Here is a 27921-nt window from a genome sequence, read left to right on the forward strand (position 1 = left end):
TAACACATGGTTTTGTTTTGTTTTAGGTAACGTTTTTTCAGTATTCCGTCTTCATAATGAAATGAAAAAAGTTTGGGTCCCGGTAAATGTTTGTCTCACACAACAATTAGGCGATTGTTTACTTCAAGTCGAGGATCAACGCAATTAATAAAGGTTTGTGGGTTCAACAATATGTGCAGGTTTGGAACAAACTCCTAAATCCTGAGATTAACAAAGTTAGGTGGTCTCCCGAGACCCGAAGAACACTGAAATCCAATAAATTCCCGGCAGGAGGATATATTTATAATAACAGATACCAAAACATTATAATCTTTTTGTCCAAGAGGAACACAGAGCTAAACCGAAAGGCTGAATATTTCTGAACTTGTGATTCCTAGGGTTTCGAAATTTCTAAAATAGGCAGATTTTTGTAGTAGTTGAATTGCTGCCAAATATGATGGTCATAAAAACGGAAGGTTTTCAAACACTACAAACAGTTTACAAAGTTAAAAGCACTTTTAAATAAAGATACCTACCTACATAAAGGAATTATTTATGTATTTATTTATAATTAACGACACAAGTGCTATTTATATACACGATAGTTATCAATATTCAGAGTACAATATAGAAAGAAGAAAGAAAAGAAAAATTATAAGATTACATATGTAAACAAGACAAAAGAAAAAAGAATAGACACTAGTACAAAGCTAATAAAAGAAGTGAAAAATAAAATACCGGTTATGCACTGACCTCGCTAAAATATGCACTGTTAAAATGTTTAATTACTACAGCTACATACTTCAATAGAAAATAACATCAGCTAACATAGCATACGAGTTACCGATGCTGTCTAATCCATTTATTACAGAATTGTAGCCTGAAACCGTAGTATAATTGTCACAATAATATACAGGGTGTATCGGCACGTACCCGACAAACTTTAACCAGCTATTCCTTAGCTCATTTGGAGTAACAAATGTTATTGGCACTTTGCTGTCCGGTAACATTTTTTTTAATAAAAAATTTAATATTCATATTTTCACCACATGTCACCAATGTTTTATCCTTTCTCAAAGTTTGAAAACCCGTCTGGCAATATTTTGTTCGAGTTTTGTTGAATAATGTACGTACGTACCTACGTTGGCGCGCTTTTACAATCACAACGAAATGGCACGGCACCATTCGTCTCATTTTTAACTATTATTATTTAGTGTGTACAAAAGAGCGAGGACAATTTTTGACAAACTTACTAATAACAGTTGTTGAACACGAGAAACAATGCAAATGACAGTGACGGAGTGTGGATTTTTTACCTTTTTTTGTTTTTAATGGAAAAAAAATGTTACCGGACAGCAAAGCGCCCATAACATTTTTTACTCCAAATGTGCTGAGGAATAGCTGGTTAAAGTTTGTCGGGTACTTGCCGATACACCCTGCATACCATAATTAGTATTATTATGACCAGTGGCGAGTTCTGGCTAATGATAACGCAAAGTTGCAAATGAATAATATATTACATAACATTATTAATCAACTAATTTAATTACCCAGTTCGTAGGTAAATATTCTCGGGTCTAACTGGGGAGCTAGTTTATTTACTAATGCCTACAAATAATAATGGTACACTGTAATTGCTTAAAAATAGTAGGTAAAAAATCCAGTATAATTCTAAAATATTAGAAATATTTGACAATAATTGAAAATACATAGAAAATAACAAGATAATGTATCTGAAAATCATCTATAAAATAATCAATCAGTCTGTTTATATTGAAAACAAATTAAATAATTTTTTTTAGTTTTTTTTTTAATACATCAGGTAAATCGTTATATAGGCATAGGTGTTCATAATGTAGTTGTCCACGTACAGTTGTCGTGTTGCAACTAGGTTACATCAAATACCCTATGATAATACTACCTCCAACTTCTGATATTTCCCATATATTCTATGGCAACATGCTACACTAACGTTTCAAGCGGAATGAGTTGGGGGCCTTGGTTGTTTTTCATACATTATTGAATTTTATGTGAAATATATTCTTTATTTTCCGTAGATATATTTTTCATGGTCTAATCCACATTTTACGTAAATGCGTTCAATAACATTTTAATTGCTAGGATTTAACGAACTCATATTATATTTCACCAACTAACGACTGTGTTTGTTGTTTGTAATTGTTACATCTGTAAACCGCACACACAGAATCTACATTTCGGAACATTTTTACGTATGTATTTAAATCAATATAGATCTAAATAAATTTAGAAAGCGCAGAAAACCGTTACCAAGTACTAAATAAATTCAATTGCTGCCATCAAAAGGAATGTCAAAGTTGCGCTACGCTACCGCCTCCAGCGGCCAGAGTTGTTGATACTGCCACTATTTCACTGGAGTTGGACGTATTGTGAATATTATAGGGTATTTGCATATATATTCCCATATGTTATATATTATTATAGTAGATGTTGTATTTTATAGTTGATAATATATTTACAGATTCCTATATAGCAGTGAGGCATGTAATTAACAAATAGTGAATGGAAGCATAAATGAGATCCTGGAGGCATTAATATAATATTTATTACATTGTGATAAACCGTATATGAACAAACAAACGTTGAAACCTAACCCAATGAACGAATTTTTAAAGAAAGCTTGGATGGTTTGAACATTTGGAGTTGATAGAATTCATAACTTTATACAGGGTTTTCCAATAAGGGGTGTTATTTTGATATTCAATCGTAAAAGATCAATGGTTTCGTTGCTTATGTGGCACGTAGCGCCGTCTTGTTGAAAGTAAACGCTGTCCAGATCAATACCATCCAATTCCTATTCAAAATAACTCCTCTTATTGGAAAACACTGTACAAGCGCAAACCCGTCAAAATCAAGAAATGTTCTAATTGTACGATTTGTGAAGCTGAAATTATTTACAAATATCTGCCATTCGTTGTCTGTTAAAAACAAATATTGTCAATTGTCTTTATAATTATATAATAAAAAAAATGACAAATAATTAGAGAGAGCACCAGAATTAGGTACCTTTCGAAAGAAAACCGATAATAAACGTTAAAAAATCATTAGATTTAGATCTGTCAAACAATTAAACAAAAGAAATACACATTTCAAATAAAATATATTAATTATTAAAATTATGTTTGTACGCACTTTATCGCTTGTCTGGTATGATATTTATCGCTTCTAATTTAGAAAATTAAAACTTAGATAATTTTATTCATTACACAGGGATACAATTTAAAATCACACATGAACCCATGCAGCGACAACCGAAATTAGTATGTTTAATAAGAATTTAGAGAACGATAATTCCATTGTGCTCGTTTTTCGCTGTTGTCGCAGATGTACCCGTTAAGCGATAATGTATATTAAATTTATGAATTCCATTATTTAATGAAAGTCAACTCACAACGTGTTTATTCGTGAAAGGGTGTTTTCCGCCTGGTGCTTGGTGACCAGTAGGGTTTGCAATCCCGCAATCCCGCGGGATTTCAACAATATTTGATACTCAGATTTGCGGGTTTGAAAAAAAAACTTAATTTACACCAAAAACATACTGTGATGACATTCCCACCAACCAGTGGACCAACTGCTGGAGTTGTCTTCAAAAATGTCCTTTTAAGTATGGATATTTTCTCCATGTCTAGAGTATGTTTTTTAACATCTGATAATTTATATTCTTAAAATACTTATAACGTTACGTTTTCTATGTATTTTTAACCTAAGATGATTGATCTCAAATGACTGTGTCTTTTATATTTTTATCGTCTTCTTAAAATACTTATTATGTGACCTTTTCATAATATTGCTAGTTCAAAAGATGATTAATATGAAAAACCCTCACGACTTAACTGTGTTACCTTGGCAAATCTTTAGTAAAATATTTTTGTGTGAAAAATAATTAAAACCAAATAATAAAATAATATTTGTTATTTCAACTTGATATCACTTAATAAAAAATCTACGAATTCCGCAAGTTTCCGCGGTTTTTTTTTTAAATTCTATTCCGAAATCCCGCGGGATTTGAAAAGGTTGCGGGATTTTCAAGTCACTAGTCACCATTATAGAAATCTGGTATGTTCTTACTCTCATGCCAACATTCTCAGGTGCCTACCTTGAAACCTACTCACTCTGGAATCTACTATGGCAGAGGGTTGAATAAGGGTTATTTGAAGACTTTTACAGTAGCGAGGGATAACAGCGAGTATCTCAGGAATTTTAATTAAAAGTTTAGCTCGTTTACCTGTGACTGAAAGGTTGTTAAAGGAGACATCTTGATGCCGGTGGAAGGGATTGCATATCGTCATGCTCAGTATACGAAATCAAGGTAATAATGATTTGAAAATATTTTTTATTTTCCGCGCGTTTCCATGAAAATTATTCAAGAATAAAACTAATCATTCCAGTCCACAACAATTCCCTTAAAAATAATGTAAAATTTATTTTACTTGCTGTTGGAGGGAGGAGGGAGGGAGTGAGTTAGCTTTTCGTTAGTAAAGATCTTTTTATCCGAAGTAAAGTATTTTATGTCCTTTGCTGCAAAATTTTCCGTTTTCTTTATTTGTGATGGTATCCTATCTTTTTCATCTTTAGTGTGAAGTTTGAGAGTATTTGATTTCTTAGTAGTGTAGCAATTTATAATTCTGTTTTGAGTAATCAAATCCTCACACTCAAGTTTTGGGTCATCATTTTCTTTTAATTCAATTTCTTGGATTTCTAACGATGTCTCCAAAGAAGTTTGATGGATTTGATTAACCATGGGTTTCAATGTTTTGTACTTCTTTAATTTTTTGTAAATTATCTTTTATTCCTCGTAATCGTCGATGTTTCTAGAAAAGAAATCTATTGCTTTAGTTTTTCTGTTAGTTCTCTTTTAAGTAGTTTTTTAACTTCGGTGCTCAGTTTCTCTATAAGGTTTTCATCCTGTTTTGAGCGTGACACATATTTATCAGTTGTTTTTTCCCTGATCTGTTAGGTTACTATTAATAAACATCATGCCATTTACCATTAAGGGTAGAGGGGATGGAAGGCCTAAAAACTTTATTGACAAACATTTCTTGCACTATTCACAATCATCTTGTTTAAAAGTTGTGCAAACTAAGTATAGGTTTCGAAGAATGTGTCATAGTTTGCATTCACCGTTTTCAGGTAGTAGGTGGCTCTTCCCACTGGCGAATTCGGGTACAGGTTTGTGAGACTTGCTCGACATTACAATATGCTGTGGTGATATCCCCGAGGGTGAGATTCTGTCATATACATATATATAGATTTGTGCCTGAATCTCACTATTAGATACGTGGCCGTTGATTTATTTGGAAAAAAAATATAACCCATAACGTCTACGAGGTTGTCATATCTAGAAAAAAATTTGAAGAATATAAATAAAGATAGATTCCTTGGAAGCGCAAAAAAAATAAACCACAACAAAGATTAATAGATTAATTTTGACCGAGGATTAAACCTTCCTCCCCAGGGACTGACTAAAATAATGAAACGCGCTATCACTTAAGTCAAATCTTAATTGAATGGTACCGAGGTTTATTTCGTATTTTAACTGCTGTACATGTTTATAATGTCATCTATTTTAACTGCTGTATATGTTTATAATGTCATCTATTTTAACTGCTGTACATGTTTATAATGTCATCTATTTTAACTGCTGTACATGTTTATAATATCATCTATTTTAACTGCTGTACATGTTTATAATGTCATCTATTTTAACTGCTGTACATGTTTATAATATCATCTATTTTAACTGCTGTACATGTTTATAATGTCATCTACTTTCACAGAAATGCGTGTGTGGCGCCAACAGTTGATAGAATGCCCTTTCATCGACAACGAGTCTATCCGTCGAGTTCCAGCTCGATCGGATGTGGGAATGTGGGCTAATTTCCACTTCAAATATTCAATTTAATTCATTTATTTATTCATTCATCCAAGAAAACAAAATCCAAAAAAAAAACGCAAGATTTAAACAGCTGTCACAACAATAAAAACTACAATACTTGGAGAGTAATAATATAACACAATAACTATAAATAGCCCAAATATAAATTCATGTTTCTAATTTATAATACCAATTTCAATATAATTTACAAGATTGGGTTTTGAATCCGCAACCTCTGGAGTCAAGCGCCTTACAACACAGCCACGGATGCCCACGCCCTTAATATTTAAAACTGTTTGTAATAAATATTAGGGGTGGGATTGAAATAAAGGGGTAACACATGTTTACTACGCATTATATCAAAAATTCTTACATTTCACCTATAAATTGTTGCAGGTTTCTTGAGAATGTGACACGAATTTTATAACACATCTAAAAATACCTTCAAAATCTGTATAATAATTTATCTCGCATTCGCCTACGAAACGGCGCTAATACGGAGATATAGATAAGAGATAAAAGAAGGGAGAAGGAAAGGGAAGCACGATAAAAGAGCTCTAAGCTCTGGATCCCCCGTAATTTTGAAATGTTACTTCCGGCCAACCCTTACCCAGTTCCGGTCTCCTCAGGTAGCTCTCGTAAAAGGATGCAAATAAAGAGTGCCTTTATTGAAGGGTTTTCACGTAATGAACCCCGCAATCTAAAACTCTTTCGTTGTGTTCGTTCAGGAACAAGAATTTAAGTGTTTTTTTTTAAATATCCATTTAAAATGCGTAGATAAACCTGCCTGATACTGGAAACATAATAAAGCCCGTGATGACATCACATTTTTGAAGTAAAATGGCGGTTACAAGACTTTTGTTATGTCATAATGTAATAGAAAACGAAAAGGAGGTAACACAATTTTCAAAGAAAATAACACATGAATAATAGAGTCTATTTAGAAACTAAGTATCTACTCGTGTAAAAGACTTCGGTAGTCTCGTTAATTGAGGTGTAAACACACAATGCGTAGGTATTGTGATTTAATAATGATTTCTTCAGGGGAGGAGTGATACATTTTAGTAACACATAAAACCATCGTTTCAGAAATAATCATTATTTCACTCGTACGGTGATGATACCACCCGTTCTAAAAAATGTGTCAAATTCAATGTTATAATCACATGTTTATTGGTTTTTAAATTTAATGTCACGGTTATAGTTGACTGAGCGCAGGGAAGTTCTGTTTTAACTCGACCGTTTGGCATTATTTCATCTCTCTGTAAATTTGTTTGTGCGTTCCGTTTTCATTTTAGAACATCTGCTGCTATTATTTTATTTATTTATTATATAACTACTTTATTATTCAAGCAAAACTGTTACTAAATTTGGAACTATCTGTTCTGTTAAATAACGAAAAACGGCCACTATTTTACACAGCTTCCTATTTTTTGAAATTTATAATAAAATCTTTTTACTAGCTATGTACCTATTTTATGTTATGTTTATGTTAAGTTTATTTATGTTACGTTATGTTATGTTTGAGAAAATGCGATTCATCAAATTTCAACGTTCATTTTCGGGTTCTGTGAAAGTTCTATTCAAGCTCTGTTATTATATCATTATAGGCTAGTTACTTGACAGAACTGAAATAAAAACAGAACTTTAAAAAAATCTTTCACAGAACTTGAAAATTATATTTGAAATTTTAAGAATTTGAACAATTCATCACATTTCAACGTTCATTTTCAGGTTCTGTGAAAGATTTTTTCAAGTTATATTTTTATTTCAGCTCTGTCAAGTAACTTGCCTATAAGGCTGGCCGCATACATACGTTTTCCGTATTTGATTTCCGAATTCGTTTTCCGTATTCGGAATTCCGTGAGACTAGCGCAAACGTTCGTTTTTCTTCATTCGGAATGTATAAACGTCAGTACCAGTGTTGCCAACAAGGGCGATATATCGCCATTTAGGCTACTCAGAGCGAGAATCGGCGCCGAAAAAATCTAAAAGGCGACTGGTCGCCAAGCTACTTCAAAAACATCAATTTTAAACATGTCCCGAAATTCTCTAGCCACCCCCCCCCCCCCCCCCCCCCCCCCATGAAATTTATTTTTTTCTGGGGACAAATTTATATTTTATTGAAATTCTCTACCCACCCCCCCATGAATTATTTTTATTTTCTGGGGAAACATTTTATTTTTTTAAAATTCTCTAGCCACCACCCCCCCTTCCAAATTTTTATTTTCACGTAAAAACATCAATTTTAAACATGTCCCACCTAACAGCAAATTCGGCTACTTTACGCTACCTTATGTATGAGAAACGGCGATATTAGGTCAAGATCCGTTGGCAACACTGAATTACTGAACGGAAATTTCCGAACGTTTGCGTCGGCACAAACATAATGTATGCAAGAGCTGCGTTCCACATGACGTCATTAGGTTTTTTCCATTCGGTTTCTCCGAACGCGCCGGTTTGCATTCGGAACGTGCGTAAGGAATTTGTTGCGTTCGGAACTAAAACGAACGTGTGCGGCAGTTAATGTATTTTCTACTGATTCCGTGCATTCGGATGTCCGAATACGGAAAACGAATTCGGAAATCGAATACGGAAAACGTATGTATGCGGCCAGCCTAATTATATAATAACAGAACTTTAATAGGACTTTCACAGAAGCCGAAAAAGAACATTGAAATTTATGAATTGTTCAAATTTTCTGAAACAACCCGTCCTTTCTTTTTCGCATGTCTTCAATGTTATGGTACCTACCTGCCTCGAGAAAGTTTAAAAAATAACAGTAATTGTGACATTTTTTACAAGTTGTATAATTCTTTATTTAAAATTGAAAAAATATTACCAGTAATATATTGCTAGGTAGGTATTTAAGTACCTATTTACAAGTCTTGTGAATTTAGAATAAATTTTAAGTTTGATTTATTAATTCTTTATTATTAGTATTAAATAATTTCAGAGTGGAAGATACTACCAGTATCGCCCTGGTGTAAGACCACCATTCAGAATTGAAACGTTGCTCCAAATGGCTTTAGCCGTGTTTAGTGACTAGATCTGAATAGCCAGGTACTTCCCCACCTTCCTCTTTCCCTTCCCCACTTACCTTCAGCCTCACAACATCCCCCAATTGGGGATGCCATAGTCTCACTGGCTCCAGACGGGAGCAGTTGGGACTCTTGTGAGGTATTCACTATAAAAATAAAAAAAAAATATATGTATTCTGTATAGGTAATAGGTACATACGTGGACCAGAATGCAAGTGACGAATAAAAAAGAAATACTAGTGCAATTCACTAGTGGAGAAAACTGCAATCTTATCTGGCAAGTCGTTAAGTTGGTACTTAAATCTGTAAAGCCGGTACTTGCAGGTGGAGGCTTATCTACCGGGATGTTAAGCACCTATATAACTGCCTACATAACTAACTACATATCGGTAGGATGTACCAGTTTGCTAGCTTATATAGTAGCCTATACTTGTAGGAAGCGACTTATCTATGTTATAGGGATATTAGGTAGCAATATAGGTAACTATGTGCATATTGTACCAGCCTAAAAGCCTACCAACTAAGAATATAAATGTAAAGTGGACTTGCATCTTGTGTAATGCTCGTAGATGGCAACTTATCTATCTGAATTTTAGTTGTCTGCCTAACTATCTGCAAGCTGTATTAGTCTACCAGCCTCTGCGCTAAGTATGTAACGGTAAAGGTGTCTTGTATCTTAGGTACTGAGGGTGTTACTTTGAGATACGGTGTTGAGGGGGTACGTGGGGGGATGCTGAACCTGCCCTTATATAGAAGATGTTTTGTAGTTCTTGACCTGATTTCAAACCATCGCTTTCAATCGACTAGGTTCTTTGACACGAGGCTAGTGGAAATATCCGTGTCGGCTGTATGGGGTTGAGTGCTGCTGTATTGCAGAAGGATTATATATAGATAGATTCAATGAAATCTAGTTCTGATGCATACGTCTTTCAAGATTTATTAATATACTTTGAAAATACCCTTTGTGGACGTTAACAAGAGAGTTATGATTGATAACTCGCTGAATTCTGCTGACCGCCACAAATTTTTGCTCGAGTTTTAACAATCTTTTTTACAATTGAGCAGTATACCAATCTAAAATATGAATAAAACCATATTGCCTACTCTGTCTGATTTTTGTAATAGAAATATCGTTGCGTTGACATAGAAATTAGAGAGCGAATGTGCAAAATTCACCGTGTCAAGGTTTACCATTTTCTAACGAAACATCTATAAATTTTATAATGTCCATTTATTTAGGATACGAACAACACCTTCATTGGCATAGACCACAGACATCTACGTTCCCTTCGCATATTTGCTGATACAAGACAACCCAATAATAGCTGTCAGGTGAAAGATCAATATGTGTGTTCAGTACGGATTGTTTCCGAAGCAGGATGTAACTCATCCCCGTTTAGCCCGCAACCCTTACGACACCCAATACAACCCAACCTAACCCAACCCAACCCAACCCAATCCAGCCTAACCCTCTTATTGGACGCTGTGTCAACATGGGCGTTCAACTAATTACACTGAAATCGCTGATTGCTTTCTCTATGCAAACAGGATATTAGAATGGCCGTCGAATGCATTGGAGAGATGGAAGGCTCAGTGCTAGTAGCAGGCGTGGAACGTCCAGTTAAAGGATCAAATTGTGAATTATTCTCGTTTTAAAAATGTTGTTTTGTTCTCCTGTCGAAAAGTTAAAAAATAAAACATACTGATTTCGGCTGTCGGTGCATGCGTGAAGTGATGTGAAATATTCCTGCGTATTATTTTTCCTAATGTGATATTATTCTAATGAACTTTTAGGTCCTATTCAAGTTCTGTTATTATATCATAATATGCCAGTTACTCGACAGAACTGAAATAATAACAGAACTTGAAAATTAACTTTGAAATTTGAATAATTGTTCAAATTATCTAAAACAACCCTCAACTGCGAGAAAGTAGGTACCAATATTATTTTATTTTAATTCATTTTTGACGTCTCTCTAATTTGTGAACAAAAACGTTAAACAGAAAATTGACAATATTTTAATTTGAAAGGCAATTTTTCCCATATGTTTGGCTGCTACTAATTGGTTTGTAACCTAGATAGTGTCCCAGATAAACATATCCGATTTTTATTTATATGGGATACCTATCGACTTTATCTAATAGTCTAAATTAATAAACAGTCAAATTAAGTCTATTAAACAACAACATTTCATTAACTTTTTAAAGAGAATAAGTAAAATAAAAAGGTAATATGAGGTAGAAAAATATGACGTATAATAATTAGGTTGAGTGGATAAAAACGTTGTCCCGGTAATACAGAAATCCTGGGTTCGATTCTCAGTTGAGGCCGTTATCTGTGGCTTATTCTGTTTTATATGTCGTTTATATTTATTACCCTTGGTAAACGATCAATTAGCAATAATTGTCAATCGCATCAAAGACATAGATTGACAATAATTGATATTTACTTCGGAGCGCTTTTAAAGTAGAAAAACTGTGAGTATGACTGTCATGAAATGAATATTAATTCTTTACTATGTATCAACTCTGATACGACAGTAAAACTTTTTGTGTGTAAATAATATATATTTTGGTAGACAAAGTTTTGCTGTATCGGCACATCTTCGTATAATTGTAGATCAAGGTCATGCAAATAAAGTTAGGGGATGGCACCTAAATCAGATGATTACAGATGCCTTAAAAGAGCCATTAGTCAAATAAATTCGTTCGCAGGCAGGAAGTTTACAAGTTATCATGATTTACAACCTCCCTAGTATGAAATATCAGGATCCTTCATCTTATTTCTGTCGGTGCTACAAAAATACTAATTTCAGTATTAGCTCTATCTGTAACTCCAGTAGAACTTTTGCCTCGAATTTAAGTTTAATATTCAAAATTGTATGGGTTTTGTGGTGAATTCTAGTACCTACATTTAATATAATTTATACAGGATGTATCGGCACGTACCCGACAAACTTTAACCAGCTATTCCTTAGCATATTTGGAGTAAAAAATCTTATGTGCACTTTGCTGTCCGGTAACGTTTTTTTTTAATAAAAAATTTACTATTCATATTTTCACCACATGTCACCACTGTTTTATCCTTTGTCAAAGTTTGAAAACCCATCTGGCAATATTTTTCCGTTGAATAATGTACGTGTGTACCTATATTAGCGCACTTTTACAATCACAACGAAATGGCACGGCACCATTCGTCTCATTTTTAACTATTATTATTTAGTGTGTGCGAAAGAGCGAAGACGCTTTTCGACATACTTGCTTATAACAGCTGTTGAACACGAAAAGCAATGCCAATGACAGTGATGTAGTGTGGAAATTTTTATTTATTTTTGTTTTTAATTGAAAAAAAAATGCTACCGGACAGCAAAGTGCCAATAACATTTTTTACTCCAAATGTGCTAAGGAATAGCTGGTTAAAGTTTGTCGGGTTAGTGCCGATACACCCTGTATATTCTTAAGAGAAAATTATTTTCATTGTTATTTTCAAAATTTGAACTTATTGTCGATAATTCAGAATATCCGATGTAAATGAGACACGAAGTGAATAAATTGGTTAATTTTTTTTGCTTCAAATTATTCCACATTGACATCGTACGATCGGAATCTGAAACTACCGAAACCGGTCTCCGCGCACTGCTACCGATATAGATATAGGCAATATTATTATGCCAGTTTAGTACTTGATGATTACCAAAAATCAGCTACTGTACCTACTGTGCCGACTGTGTCTACTGTACCGACTGTGCCGACTGTGCCGACTGTGCCTACTGTGCCTACTGTACCGACTGTGCCGACTGTGACGACTATGCCAACTGTGCTGACCAGTGTTGCCAACTCAACAACTTCAAAATATGCTAAAGTGATGGGAAAAATATGCCAGAAATATGCTAAATTCCTTTGAAAAATGCCAAAAAAAAGCCAACATAAATTTGACTTAGAAATAAAATCAGTGAAATAAAATATCAATATCTTCATCTTCATCTTCTTCTTCATTAACAGCAGCTGATGTGGAAGGCTGAGAGACGGAGTCGTAACTTTCTTTGGTCTCAAAGCAGCGCAGTACTTCGTCAGGAACAGTGTAAGAATAACAGCACTTTCCTGCTCTCTTTAGGCCAACTCTCACGTACAAAATGGCATTCAGGGTTCTCACCGCCAAACGATTTCGGAGTTTTGTTTTGACCAGACTCATTTGGCTAAATACACATTCAATGTCCGCATTTGAATGCGGCAATGTTAAAATAGACATTGCAAACTGACATAAATCACCGAAGGGGTTATTATTAGCTGCATCTTTATATTGCATGACTTCATTCCAAAACTCTACAGTGGAAGTCAAGGATTCCCATTTAATGTGAACTATTTTTCTCCATTGAGACACCAGTTTTTCAATCGATATCATTTTTGTTAGTTAGAAAATTGGTTTTTATTATTTTCATGTTTCTGTAAAAATAAGCCAAATAAATATGCTATATGCTAAAAGCATAATAGTTGTGCTAAACATGGAGTAATTATGCCAAATTTAGCATATAATATGCTAACTTGGCAACACTGGTGCTGACTGTGCCTACTTTGCCAACTGTACCTACTGTCCCTACTGTGCCTACTGTGCCGACTAGGCCGACTTCGCCTACTGCGCCTATATGCCGACTGTGCCTACTGTGCCTATTGTGTCGACTGTAACAACACTTATATAAAATATGAGCATGTGTTTATAGCAAGCAAGTGTTATATGTAGAAATGAATAAGGTTCCAGTGACAATATTGATATTTGTTTTATGAAATGGGTGGGTACCATCGACTAGATGGTGGGAACAATACATTTATGCTATGAATATAAGAAGCTTAAATCTTTACGTCGCTAGCAAAGTAAAGAAGGCAATCCAATGAGTGGTTGGTTCTTTTATTATATTGGAAATTTTATGGTCAGAACCGAGAGTTAATTAAAGTTTTACGATGAAAACAAAACATTTTATTGGTCCAGGTGTCCCACATACTGACATACCGAACGTTCCAGAATTCAACCAAGTTACAAATAGTTTTTAAAAGTTTTTATGGTTTGTTGGTAAACACCAATTTCACAGTAAACAGAATATGTACAAAATAATACGATTATTAACTATATTATATTATTTCTTTTTACTTCACTATAATCTATATAAATCGCAGTGTAATACTGTTAAGTCAGTTAACCACCTCAGGTTAGAGTCTAAAAATACCTTAAAAATTCTAAACTTAATTCCAACAAATTCTCAATCAACAAAAAGGTCAATATCAGAAAGACCTGAGGTTGTATTATAGTAAAAAAGTCAAAAAGTTATACGTCCATAAAAATAGTATCACTAAGTAGATGAAAATAATGTATGTCTTCATTAGAAGTACTGCAAGTACTTGCCATGCATTTCCAGCTCACTGTGCTCAAAGCTGAGAAAATAAACAGTGGAAATGTTTGCTTTGGAAAATGGTACTCATGGAAAATTCTCGCTAAGCTATTGAAATAATCTCACGTAGCGTTGGAATACGTTTTATTATTACGTATTTTCAATTACTACACTTTATCAATTTAGAAGTACGTAAGTACATGAAGATGTAATACCACACATCAGGGTCCAGAAGTGTTAGGTAAATCGAAAAAAAATAATATGAAATGTTAACACATATTGCTAATGCGTAGTGAATATTGTGTGTAATTAATTTTCAGGTACCCACCTATTCTTAAGCTAGTAGTACAATATTGTATAATTTAATATTATTTATCAAATTATTTACAGATTTTTCTTTTAAAAGTTCTTTTCCTATTAAAGTTTTTAATCACACCAATCTCAGTCCATTTTTTATCCGCAGACTTAAAAAGTAAATAATGAAAGAAAAAAAGTACCTTTTATTTTATGGCACATGCAAATCCACATTTTTTTTCTTTCCTAATCTCTTTATAATTCTCTCTTGTAACATAAATTAATTGTCACTTTATTTGATTACGTTTGTCATGATTCGATGATTTTTTGCGATTTCTATCGATCCACAGAATTTAAAATTAATCCATGCAAATTACGTCAACGATGATAAACCTAATTTCGAGAACTAATACTCAAGTTCAAGATGGCTATCGTTTATCACACAAAAAACTTTCGATTGACATTTTTTCACATCTTCGATTGACATCTCCCTCTAATACCTTAATAATCTTATGTCGTTCGAAAACTCCTTTAAAATAAATTTTGAATGATCATGCATAAGTCAGACACGATAGTGTTTACCTCTTTTGTCTGTAAAGTAAAGAGAAACAAAGGAGATAGTTTAGGGACAAAATTTAAAGTGACCCACGGTAGGTATATACAATAGCTTCTCATTTGGACGCTAGATGGTACTAGAACCCACATTTACCGTACGAATATATGCACGAATCATAGACATATGAATATTAGTAGACCTGCCCTAAGTGATTAAAAGCGTATTATCCCCACTCCCCATACCGGTTCCATTGGAGCCGGCTGGGCTCGCGTATGGCTTCAAGTGAAATTTTAAAACGTGACGTCATCATTCTTGTGCGAACTATGGTCGAGGCATCATCGGTTCATTTTACGAAATAACACGGCAAAATGTTGACTTGTACTATGAAAACTTGTAAAAATAGATGTGAAAAAGAGAATAAACCCAATTGTCGTATTACATTCCATATATAAGCATTATTTTACTTTATTTTAAGCATATTCACATCGTATAATATGGATCAGTTGTAGAAACATAATATACTATCACATCGAGAAACGTCTGGACGCGAAACACAAAGCTGGTTGGTTGCTGGGAAGTAAATTATGAACATTTATAAAAGTGTCTTAACTAAATACTTAAACGAAATATTCGACTCTGAAAATAGAACCGAATTTTTTTGCCGAATTTGGACTTCGCAAATTTGTTCATAACGTGGCGAGTAATTTGCGCTCCCATGTAAAAATGTCTATTCATTCAAAAGCAGATTTTACTTTTAAGAAGTAAATGGTGATATTATAATGCGAGATGCCTATTTACTGTCAGATTGATTTATTGACGAATCACAGTCAGCTTCACCCCCTTCGTTCTTCAACAGTTGATTTTACCCCTCGCCATTATCTTCTCGTCTATTAATTCCTATGTCTGTGGCACGAATATTAAAACTAAATTAATAATCGGATAGTTTGTTAAATCCTTTTTTTGTATTAATACTATTGAAGTATATATTGGGAAGTCATTGGCCAAATGACCCTCATAGAAAAACCGCCACTGCCACACACTTTTAAAACAAATAAGAACAATTCAAGCATTTATGTTTTCTTTGCACAGCTGAATAGAAAAAAAAACAAAAAACTGTGAAAGTGGCATTTTGCACTCACATTTTTCCGCAAAGTAATAGACTTCACATATACTGTGCATTGTGCATTAGTCGATTTTAGATATTTTTTTCACCTTCTAATATAATAAACTTGGAGAAGATAATACATAGGAGACAATTTTGATAGTCCAATATATAACAGCAAATATTATTTTATGTTCAGTTATTTTAAAGGTCGTTGCTTTAATTATAACTTGGTCCATTCTTGAAACAACAGGCAAAACCAGACTCTAGATTAGATCCGTGGAAATGATTAGGTAGGATCAATGGATTTATTACTAAGCCAGAACCTTTGGATGTGGGGCAGTCACTGATGACCAACTTCAAACACTTTAAGAGGGTTTATTTATAAAGTAGGAGCAGCGAAATCCATGCTATTGATCAATTTGTTGTAAGCGTGTAGTTATATATGTTTAAAGATCCACATATAGTACATTTCATCTATGCTATTCTGGTATCGTCTCTTACTGGAGGTTGGCTTTTATTCAAGCAACCTTTACCATACAGACTGCAGACCAAATTTTACTCATGCTATTTATTCTGCTTCATCTTCCCCTTGATTGATCTACTTTATATTTGACTCTCCTCACGACGTGGCCAAGATCTTTAAATTTTCGTTTTATATGTCTTATTAGTACCTATTTACTATCTGATTTTAAAAACATTTCTTCTTCCCCCTATTTAGGCGATCTAGGATGAGAGAAGAAAGCTTGAGCAAGTGCGACTACTTATATGCAGTAGACTCTTTTTGTCTTACTCTTACACTGCTTTCAGACTATAACATATTGTAAATTAAAAAGCGCTGTCTCCTCCTTGTTTTTTAATAGTTTTGTTCATCTAAAAATTCTAGAAAGACATACCTGTGCAAATTTCAAGGTGCCAGGGCTCACCGTTCAAGAGGTTTTATACTTTATTATTTTATTACGATACAATTTCAAACGTTGTTGCCACGCGGAGAAAAATGAGTATTGCAAATTTAATAAGAATCTCTGCAACTAAATTTGCCTTGATAATATATAATGACGAAATGCGAAAATATTAGGATTTTAATGAACACGTGTTCCGCATCGTGATAATATATTGGTATTTTACTAAAATTTTAACAGGAAACCTATTAATTCATTCGTTAACCGGATTACCAATAATTTGACACTTAATAAATTAGCAATATTTGTTTTTCTTCGTTCACTCGTTGCAGAAACTCTTCTGTTGGTCACGTTGTCTGGCCAGGGTAATTTGAAGATTCACCTATAGATTATAGACCCACACTTTGTCAGCAATTAAATGATATAATTACTCTGGAATTACGTGCATTTGGTAATGTTTTTGGAATGTGGGTCGGATGAGTCACAAACACCAACCTCTATTCTCTGTGAAAACAGCTGGAACGTTGTCAGTTGCAGTTTTGGCAGCCCAGCGCCTACCGAATTCTGTATTCACGTTACGTGTCATGTTATGTTAGCCTGGTGTTTAGTCTCATATATACATTCGGTGATTTCTTTGAATTAACCTTAATCTATACCAGCACTTTGTTGAATCCTAAAAATTAGAGTATCGTTGGTAATTTAGTTTTAGTGATTTATCTTATATGTAGTATTGTTCTAATATCAATATTATTTTATGTTATTGTTACATATTTTACAAATATTTTTTTATATTCAGTTTCAGTTTACTGTTATATCATGCTTTTATGGTAGCCAAAAAGACTTTTCACTTGAATGACACAAGTAATTTGGAGCATAATTATGAATTAATTTAAAATCAGTTGTCATCAAATATTATTTCTAGACATTAATAGATTTTTCGCATTAACTAAAATATCATGATATTGGCTATGTAAGTAAGTACCTACTTAACCATATTTCAAACACAGATTAATTTTTTGATTCCATAGCGAAGGTAGTGAAGTGTTTAGGAAGGTAGAAATAACTTAAAACTGCCTAATTTTATTAAGTGGCATAGAAGCAACAATGATCATTAATACTAGGTACTCTTTACAAACACTGTGTTTATGAAGAGGTGTTTTTTCAAAAGGGTTCGTGTCTGAAAGGAGTAGTATTTCTATTTAACCGCTTCAGTATGTTATTATGTTTGTGCAATATGTGTTCACTGTGCAGCCGAGTCAAGAAGAGAATAAAGAGATCAACTTCAAAATCCACTGCATTTGAAACAATGCAAAAGTTCTGCTGGAGTCCACTTTAGTCTACCACAGCTAAACATGCTCTAGGTAACACTGCGGTCTGCCGTGAACTGTGAAATGATAAAAGTTCAGCAAACGAACGAACACAACGCGGAACAACTTTATAACTTTCTGCAATCAGACAGAATTATAAGTTTATTTTGTAATTTTAAGCTTGATGACTTCAATTCGTTTGTGTGGTATGAAATCCTGGACACTTAAATCAAGCTAGAGAGAACTATCTGTCTCGTGCATTCTCTACTGTCAGAGTTCCAAAATTATCACATTAATTTGCAAATAATTTTGTAATTCCAATCCGAAATCGTGATACTATATTCGAAATTTACCAAAAAGTTTATAAGGAAATCTGTTAATTCATTTGTTAAAGGCATGCAATCCCGTTTTTAACTGGATTACCAATTGTTTGTAGAGATTCTTAATAAATTAGCAATGCTCATTTTTCTCCGTGTAAAATATACGGTTTGTAATTAAGTACGTAAATATTTAAGCACATACTAACAAATATTGTGATTTCAGAAGAAATTATGATTTTGATTTATTAAATAAGAGAAAATTAGACACATAATGTTTTGGACTGCTACCGTTCACAGAACTACTAGTTAATATAAGAATACCTACTCGACACACTAGACATAAGTAACTATTTTATTATCACTTATTGCATGTAACAAACACTCCAATTACTCGCCTACAGCAAACGAATGTACAAATTTTGAACAAAAAAAATAACATCTAAAATTGTATAGATTATTAAATTTGTTCTAATTGTATCCAGTTGTAAACCATTGTTTATTAGGACTTTACTCCGTGTAAAAATTTGTAAACATATATACTCAATGTAATAGCTCCTTGGGCGTGTGAAAGAGTAATTATATACAGTAAAAAATAACCTCCAAATCCGTAAACTTACGCTATTCTGTCCCTCCTAGGTGCTCTGCTTCACGTCCCCCATGTTTTGTCCGACCACGATGATGAGCACGATAAACACCACGAGAAGCACGAGGATGCAGCAGATGGCTACAGCCACCATGTCTGTGTGGGAGCCCACGGCGGCCCCGGAACCCCGACCCGACAGAAACGTTAATGGCGTTCGACGGCAACTTACGTTTACTTGCTTTTAATACTGATAAAACGTCACACTTGTTTTACCTTTATTTTAAAAAAAATGCCTTCACAAACTATCACTAAAACAATTCACTATTTTTACTTTGATGATATTAACACTTATTTGTTTTTTTCTTTAATTAATGTGCACTTCTTGTTATTTTTTAAGTTCACTTGTTGATTCTCACTTATTTTATCTTTTTAGTATATTATTTTGATAACTATAGTAGACTGGGTCTAACGTCAAATAAAAATAACTGTTTTTTTAGATATAAATATAAAATAGGTAGTAAAAGAGATCCTTGTGGTATGCCTTCGCTTGCTTATAATTAAGAAAATTAAAGCAATATTAGTTACTTTAAAATGGGAGATATTGTAGAGTAAATGCAGATATTACAATGTACGTCCGTTTTAAATTTAAATTGATTATTGTTGGCTTTGTGAGAATGTCCTTGGCACTCGGATTTTGTGTATGCCTCTTTATAAACAGGAAAGAGAGGCTTCAAAAAATTTGAGGTTGAAAAGTTTATTGGCACAGCTAAGTCTATGATATTTTCAACAGTAGAATTCTAAAAAATATCATAAATAAATTTGTTTAAAAAAGTACCTTTTACTTTACGAATACAAAGTTTCTCTCAAATAATGTTCCTCTTAATATTTTCTTTTCTTATTCTTGAAAATCGAGAATTACACTTTTCTGGTGTAGATATTGCCAAAAGGCCACAATCGTAATCACAGGAGATTAAACTTAGCACCACTTTAATCCACTTCACTTTCAATAACTTTTTGAAAATAAAAATTGCTAGAGGAAACCAAACCATATAAATTATTTTATTTTGATGTAGAAAATGTTAGCAATAACGAAAATGGGCAAGGCTTTATAAAACAGAAATCAAATATTGTAATTCAATTTTCGTATTAACGCAGATAAGTGGGGTAATCAATGAAACCTCTTCCTAAATGACGTTAGAAGAAAATAATTAATTTTAAATATAATTTCACTGTAAATTTCAGTTCATTGAATTTTCACAAACTATGAATACCATTAAAAAATCATCATTAATAAGTATATAAATCAAATTAGATCAAATTTCTTAATTGAAAATGCTTTATACGAAATTCGTATTTGTTTTGTTTTAATGGTTTTAAATTATGTAAATTTGTCAAAAATTGAAATAATATAAAAATAATTATAATGGATAATTAGTCATCCGAAATACAAATACAAATTGAAAATATCTGCCTTCTGATATCCGATCAGGTGCTCTGTATACGCTGAGCTATGTCGGCTTATTTGGGTAAGCAGTAATTGTTGAATGAGGTACTAGTACATATTGAATCATTTGGCGGGTTGGAAATAAGCCGACATAGCTCAGTAGATACAGAGCACCTGACCGGACATCAGAAGGCACGGGTTCAATTCCTGTGGGTGCCATTTATTTTTACTCGGGAGATATTTTCAATTTGTATTAGTATTTCGGATGACTAATTATTGATTATAATTATTTGTTATCCTTTATGCTATGCATAAAACATTGTCTTATAAACGTTAGTTTATCATTAAAAAAAATATAACAAAAAAAAATTAAATAATATATAAATATGACGAAAATTAAAAGATTTACCCATATGAAGAATTAAGGAAAATTTTCTATAATTAATGTGGAGTCGGGGGATGGTTTTCCCGCTAGAAGACCAATATTTGAAAAAAAAAGTCGGTGCAATTCTCGAAAATCTTCTGTTTTTTTTCTTTGAAACTTCGGCAACAACATTATTATTTATTATGAGTTATTTAGGTGGTCTGGTAATAAGATAAAATAATGTAAAAGTTTCTAGCTAAAACATCGTAACTTTTAAAAATACAAATACATGTCAGGAACGTTTTAAATGTTGTCATACACTTTTAGTACCCAAAGCAAAGTACGAAAAGGTACACAGCAGCTATGCTCTTAAACTTTTAGGGACAATGTAGCAGTTTGAAGGAGCTTTAAGATACTTGTCAATTATAAAACGGGTACCTACTTAACTAGAACATTGTAGGTGGTTCTCAGATGACTCTAAACTATAGCCAGGAGAATACAGAGTCTGAGTACGTCCTTAAATTGTAACGCCCGGTGCCCACCTGAGTTTGTTCATTTTACCGGGGACGTAAAATGTGATAGAGAGCGCAAGATTCACTTTGTCGAGTTTGAACAGATGGTGCATCGCCGCGGCCGCACAGACGGGTATCTCTATGAATAAAGTTGGCCATAAGTCGCAAACTTCTACTTCTGTTAAAAATCCATCAATTGAACAAGGGTATCCGGGGGTAGTGTGCGCTAACTTCGGGAGATGATTCTAGATGATGGTAGAAGTAAAAAAGACAAGTAAAGAAAAGAAGAACATTTATTTTCTCGTACAAACAATTCATATTTTTTTAACTAAAAAATACCTTTAAAACATTAGAATTTTGAAAAAAAGTAAATTATGTTTTTTACTTCTAAAATCATGTAGAATTATCCCACAAAACTAGTGCACTTTACACTCTACATATTCTGAAAGCTCGATACTCATCACATCATATGGCGGCCATTTTAATAATAACACCCCTGCAAACAGTATTATTGAAGTCGTTGTGTGATTCGATTTTTATTGTTCTCTTCGCTAGTATTTTTTTATTATCGTTTTGTGAATGTTATCTATGGAGTCACAAAATAAATCGTTTAAGATATATAAGTAGAAGGCATTCGCTTTCAAGGCATTAACAATGTTCATCAAATGGAAATATTTACGTGTTTGAAACAAATTATATTATATAATGTTTCAAGCTGTTAATTAATAACTCCTTAATTGAGAATAATTCGTGTTTAGGTAGGGAGTGTTGTCATGAGATTTATACATTAAATAATTTTGGGAATACTTCCATACATATAAACTTTCAAATTATGAACGTATGTGTAACACATGTCTATAAGCTAATTATTGCAAAACGAAAAAAATAAATTTACCGAAAATAAATTAAAATTAAATTCTTGTGTAATATTATACCACACAACCAAATTAGTTTGGCGTAAAGTGTAGTTTAGTTCATTCTTAAAATTGTCTGTATTATTGTATTATAAATTTAATAGAACCTAGTCCTTAGGACGGGTTGTTTCACAGAATTTGAAGAATTCTGTAAATTTCAAAATTTAATTTCGAGTTCTGTGAAGGTTCTATTTAAGTTCTGTTATTATATCACTACTGGCCAGTTGTTACACAAAACTGAAACTAAAAATGATCTTTTTTAAAATAAATAAATAATGGCTCAACACTTATAATAGTGTATGTCTTACCAGTAGGGCATTCACTATTTTCTTTTTTGAAAATTCATAAAAAATAAAAACATTCTATCACGATCACTTCATAGAGTTCACCGAGTTTTGGCCAACTTTTGACGTAAAATATTCCACTGTGCGTCAACGCCTCGGATACTAAAGGATGCTCGACTTTACAGACGTTACAGCTGGCCGAGAAATAATAATGGCAGGTAACACTGTTTACGACGGTCCTGGAGGAGGCAATTGGAAATAAACAGTGAATTACTGCGAATGGACAGTCTGGTTTCACGAACTTGACGTCTGACAAGAAAAGAACTCGGTCAGATTGATTAGGGTATTTTCGAGGATTTTTTTATTATCAGAAAAAAATATGGTATTGATGGCATGTTTAATGTGAGGAATAATTTATCTGTGAAGTTTTAAAATGAGCCATTTTCAAAATACCTACATAATAATTCCGTGGTAGCCAGTTTGAACCGCTTAGGAATGTGCGGTTAGTTACAAAAGAAAATATTTAAATTACACATTATTAGATCGATCAGAAACAAAAACAAAAAAAATAATGGTATCCATAGTTGGAAATACGCTATGAAATTAACTACTTATTATTAATTCTCTTCATTTTTTATTCTACGCTCATGGTAGGCCATGCCAAATGTGTAGCACTATTGGAGCGTTGTTAGAAATGTAAAGGTAAGACGTTAGCGTAAAATATATTGACGCACTGAAAATTCATGTAAAATGTTGGCTTGGTGGTGAGCGCTTCGTCAACTAAAGGAATAATTAACTTTAATGTATTTTTGTTTCACTTTGCTTTTGTTTTTTTTCTAGTCAGATCTAGTCAGTCCTAGATTGGTCCAATTAGCCTAGAGCCGGCTATGAGGTATGCCTGACTACTGAAAATTCAATTTGTGAACAAACTGTCTTTTGCAGACGCAATTGGAGCACACTGACTAGAGTGGCGCATTTTTGACGAACCGTATTACGTTCAGTCACATCTATCTACTAGCTGCAGTGTTCGCCTACAAAATAAACCTATGATTTTAGTTTATGTAATTTTTGCACTGTTCGGATGTTAAACATTGAACCTACTCGCAAAATGTGTAGACTACCATTGTTGTATACCAAACAGGCAGTGGTCCAAGCGAAAACAGTGCAACTCAGAAAAAACACAAGTAATTCTATAAAGTAGCAATTGTATAGAAGACTTAAAATAGTGTTACTAATACAGGGTTTTCCAATAAGAGGTGTTATTTTGAATAGCCCGCTATTTCGGTAGATGTTACTTTTGAAGCTGTCATTTTTTGACATTTGACAAGTAGAAACTTCGACATTAATAAAAATGGAACGATACACGCTTTCACAACGCATTGAAATTATTAAAATTCACTTGAGTGAATCAAATGCAAATCATCTTGAGTGATAAGGCCCATTTCAACAAGCAAAATTGTCGCATCTGGGGCTCGGAAAACCCAAGAGTTATTGTTTAAAAGCCTCTCTATCCTCAACGTGTGACTGTTTGGTGCGATTTATGGTCCGGCGGAGTCATTAGACCTTACTTTTTCGAAAATGAGGCTGGAGCAACAGTTACGGTGAATGGATTGCGCTATCGAGAGATTATTAATGATTTTTTATGGCCGGAATTGGATGGTATTGATTTGAACAACGTTTACTTTCAACAAAACGGCGCTACGTGCCACACAAGCAACGAAACCATTGATCTTTTACGATTGAACATCAAAATAATACCTCATTGGAAAACCCTGCACATGTTAATTAATATAGTGTTAACTATATAGATGTTTTCTTCATTACGATACAATAATAATATAGTGTTAACGAAAAAGATGTTTTCTTCATTATAATAACATTATTAAAAATGATTTGTTTTAAGTGTATATTTTTTAAAGGTTTGTATTTGGATGCTCCGCTATTTTCAAATGCTCTGCTTACCTTCTCGTGTAAAAGGTCACAAAGCTTCGAAATCATCGTATTTATAATTCATTTTCAGTTACCTTTTGCTCATCTGCTTGCATTAAAAAATCGCATGGCTAAGTAAGCTAAGAACGCCAAAAATACGTAAAGGGGGGAGATAGAGTAAAAGGTTAGATTATCAGACAACATTCACACTCAGATAAGCTTCTGCTGGAGGCTGTTTAAAGGTGTGAGTATATGCAAATAGGTTGCTTTTGTCATAGAAAGGGCGGATTATGGAGAAGGGTAAACGAGCTTTATTGATTTTGCTGCGGACCTTAATGGAACTGATGTCTTGGGATTTGAAATTCAAATGGCTTTAGTCAAACGTGAACCCGCTTTTACATTTACCTACAATTTATGCGATAAAAATAGCAGATCTAAACTTAAAATAAGAAAGACTGTTTAAATGAAGCAGTAAAAACTCTCAAATGTGAACCGCATGAAATTTGCAAATCTTTCAGTTTGTATATCTACAAAAACTCAACTTTTTCATTTTCGTCTCGAGCGATGGACCTTTGAAATGTTAATTTATTTCTGAAAAAAATCAAGCCGTCAAAAACAAAGCTTTTTTACTACAGTATCTATTTTCATATGCTGGTCGGGTAGGAATTAGGAACGACTTTAATTTCGTATATTAAATGCTGTAATATCATCCGATTTTACGGAAATGTATACATGATTGCCACCAAAAGTTGACAGAATGCATTGTCATCAACGATGTTTTTATCTGCCGAGTTTCAGCTCGATCGGATGCCAGCAAGTGGGTTAGTTTCACCCTCTAAGATAAGCATTAATTAATTAGGTACCGAAAACAAAACTCAAATTCAAAGGGCCGTATTTAAAAATACCGTTTAAACGTTTTTAAAAGATATAATAAAGTTTTTGAATATTTAATTACAATTTTTCAAATGAAATTTATTCGATTATGTTGAAACTTGGGTTTGTATCGTAACTTTAGATTTCATTTTCACCAATGATAATGTTGATAACGTCAAATAACGAAAAAACTCGGGTATTTTTACCTCGTTTTATATTTTCTTTGAAAATCTGTGTGAAGATATTCTAAGCAATCCTCACGAATTCCACCGTATTTAGAATTGAAACCTCGGTTGCACTTCGTTTAGAGACTAAACACGAATCTGTAGATGCTTTCAACATTTCTTTTACCTAAACTCCAACATAAAATATTCCTCAACACATATTCTTCAAATCATTGATAATCCGGTTAAAAACAGGATTGCAGGCCGTTTCCTGATAAACTTTGAGTAAATTCCTAATATATCGGAGCACGTGTTCATGCATTATGCTCATTTGCCTTTAAAAAAAGGCAGTTGCCTTGACAATATATAATGACGAAATGCAAAAATATTATATATTCGTAATGTAATAAAACTTTATAAGGCAACCTGCTAAAACATTAGTTAAGGACTGCAATCACGTTTTTAACCGGATTACCAATAATTTGAAGAGATTTGCAATACAGATTTTTCTACGCGCATGGTTACACAAATACATAAGGTACGTAGGTACCTTAAGTAAGTAAGTACCTTCCCTTGTCACAAATCCTTCATTATATCAAGAACCAATGTTTCAATTTTTTATTTAATTATTGAAGACAATATTAGCAATTTCTAAATGAAAATATGAAACAGAAAAATCAGAAAAGGATACGGTCACATCTAGGACTCGAACCCAGGACCCTTGTCTTTCCGGGACACCGCTCTACCACTGAGCTAATGGGACCGACTCGAGTCCTAGATGTGACCGTATCCTTTTCTGATTTTTCTGTTCCGTTTCTATTCCGAAAAATAAATAATTTTTAATTTATTTAATCCTAGATGTAATGGAATCTTTGTGTTTCAAATCTTTTATTCCAGAGCCGATAATATTGTCTTCATTAGTTACATTTTTTACTGGGTGCCCTGTCACAATGTATTTGTAGGAACTTCTAATTAATCTGTCGGCAATCTCAGAGATACTCCATTGTTGTGATTAAATGGGAAGAACGCTATCAAATGATCCTTGAAATATCAGACCCAAATAGACAACCGGATTGACGTTTCCATTTATTTGATAGATGAACCGTCAGAACACCAGAGATATTAAATAGATTTCATGTACCTTCACGGCAATATATAATTATTATTGCGCCAACATTTTGCTAAACAAAAATTTCTCAAAGTATTCGAAATGTTTTTAAAAACTTGGAAATATCTATTTATTTGTCCATCAATTCTCACCAATAGCAATTACGAAATACCAACTAACTAATCGTAATGCGTTTTACCACAACGATAAGTAGATTGGATGTAACGTTTCACAGCTCTTCCTTTTTGCTTCATTCACATTCACACATCGTCCCGTACGCACTCTTCTGTTATACAGAATTTCGCATGTTTTTCTGCGCGACAACGACTATTTTTCCAGCTACTGTTCGTCATATACCTTTAATATTAACCTGATAAGCGTTTGTTAATTACGTTAAATATCTGAGGTTCATGTACCAGACTTCCTCGAGGCAATGAATAGATTTAACCCAGAAACGAGAAGTTATACAAATCTTGCAATACCTTCAGTTTATGTGTAGTGCATAGCTTTTGATAGCTAATTCCTCTTGGAATGCTATGTTGCGTAGTATATTGCACAGCATAAGTATGGCATTAAGAATGGTGATTTCCAATGAAATTTCTAAAGCAGAAGATATATTTAAGTACTCTTCAACCTTAAATCCTTTTATACATCTTCTTAAATTTTAAGAATATATTTAAATCTTGTACTGCAAATGGATGGTTATTCTATCGTACAACAATAAATAAATAAACGTGCATTATTTTCGGATTTCTTCAATCCGTAATACGGTCGTAAATGGTTTTACACCACACACGCCTAGGGGATCTCATTTCTATAGTAATCCGTTTACTTTCGTCCATTCCGAGTTCAAATCAGAACTTCATTGCAGTACACTGCTAACCATTCTTACCATTTTGCTAAATAGATTCTTATACGCTCGTTTAACGATGTGGTAAAGCCGGCCTTGA

The 27921-nt window shown here is 33.3% G+C and overlaps 1 protein-coding gene across 3 annotated transcripts in view; it reads right to left on the reverse strand.

Annotated features, from left to right (window-relative positions):
• Positions 1-27921, reverse strand: part of LOC149418175 (tolloid-like protein 1) — a 265789-nt gene that overhangs the window by 50824 nt on the left and 187044 nt on the right. The window contains exon 2 of one of the 3 annotated variants that reach the window (XM_089639716.1): positions 19414-20409. The exons of the other annotated variants lie outside the window; for them this stretch is intronic. The gene's annotated coding sequence lies outside the window, so the exon portion shown is untranslated. The remainder of the gene's footprint in view (positions 1-19413; positions 20410-27921) is intronic. 3 annotated transcript variants of the gene reach the window in all.

This window comes from Hesperophylax consimilis, chromosome 14 (genome assembly GCF_061612785.1).
Source record: "Hesperophylax consimilis isolate HC1 chromosome 14, BYU_Hcon_1.0, whole genome shotgun sequence".
NCBI lineage: Eukaryota > Metazoa > Arthropoda > Insecta > Trichoptera > Limnephilidae > Hesperophylax > Hesperophylax consimilis.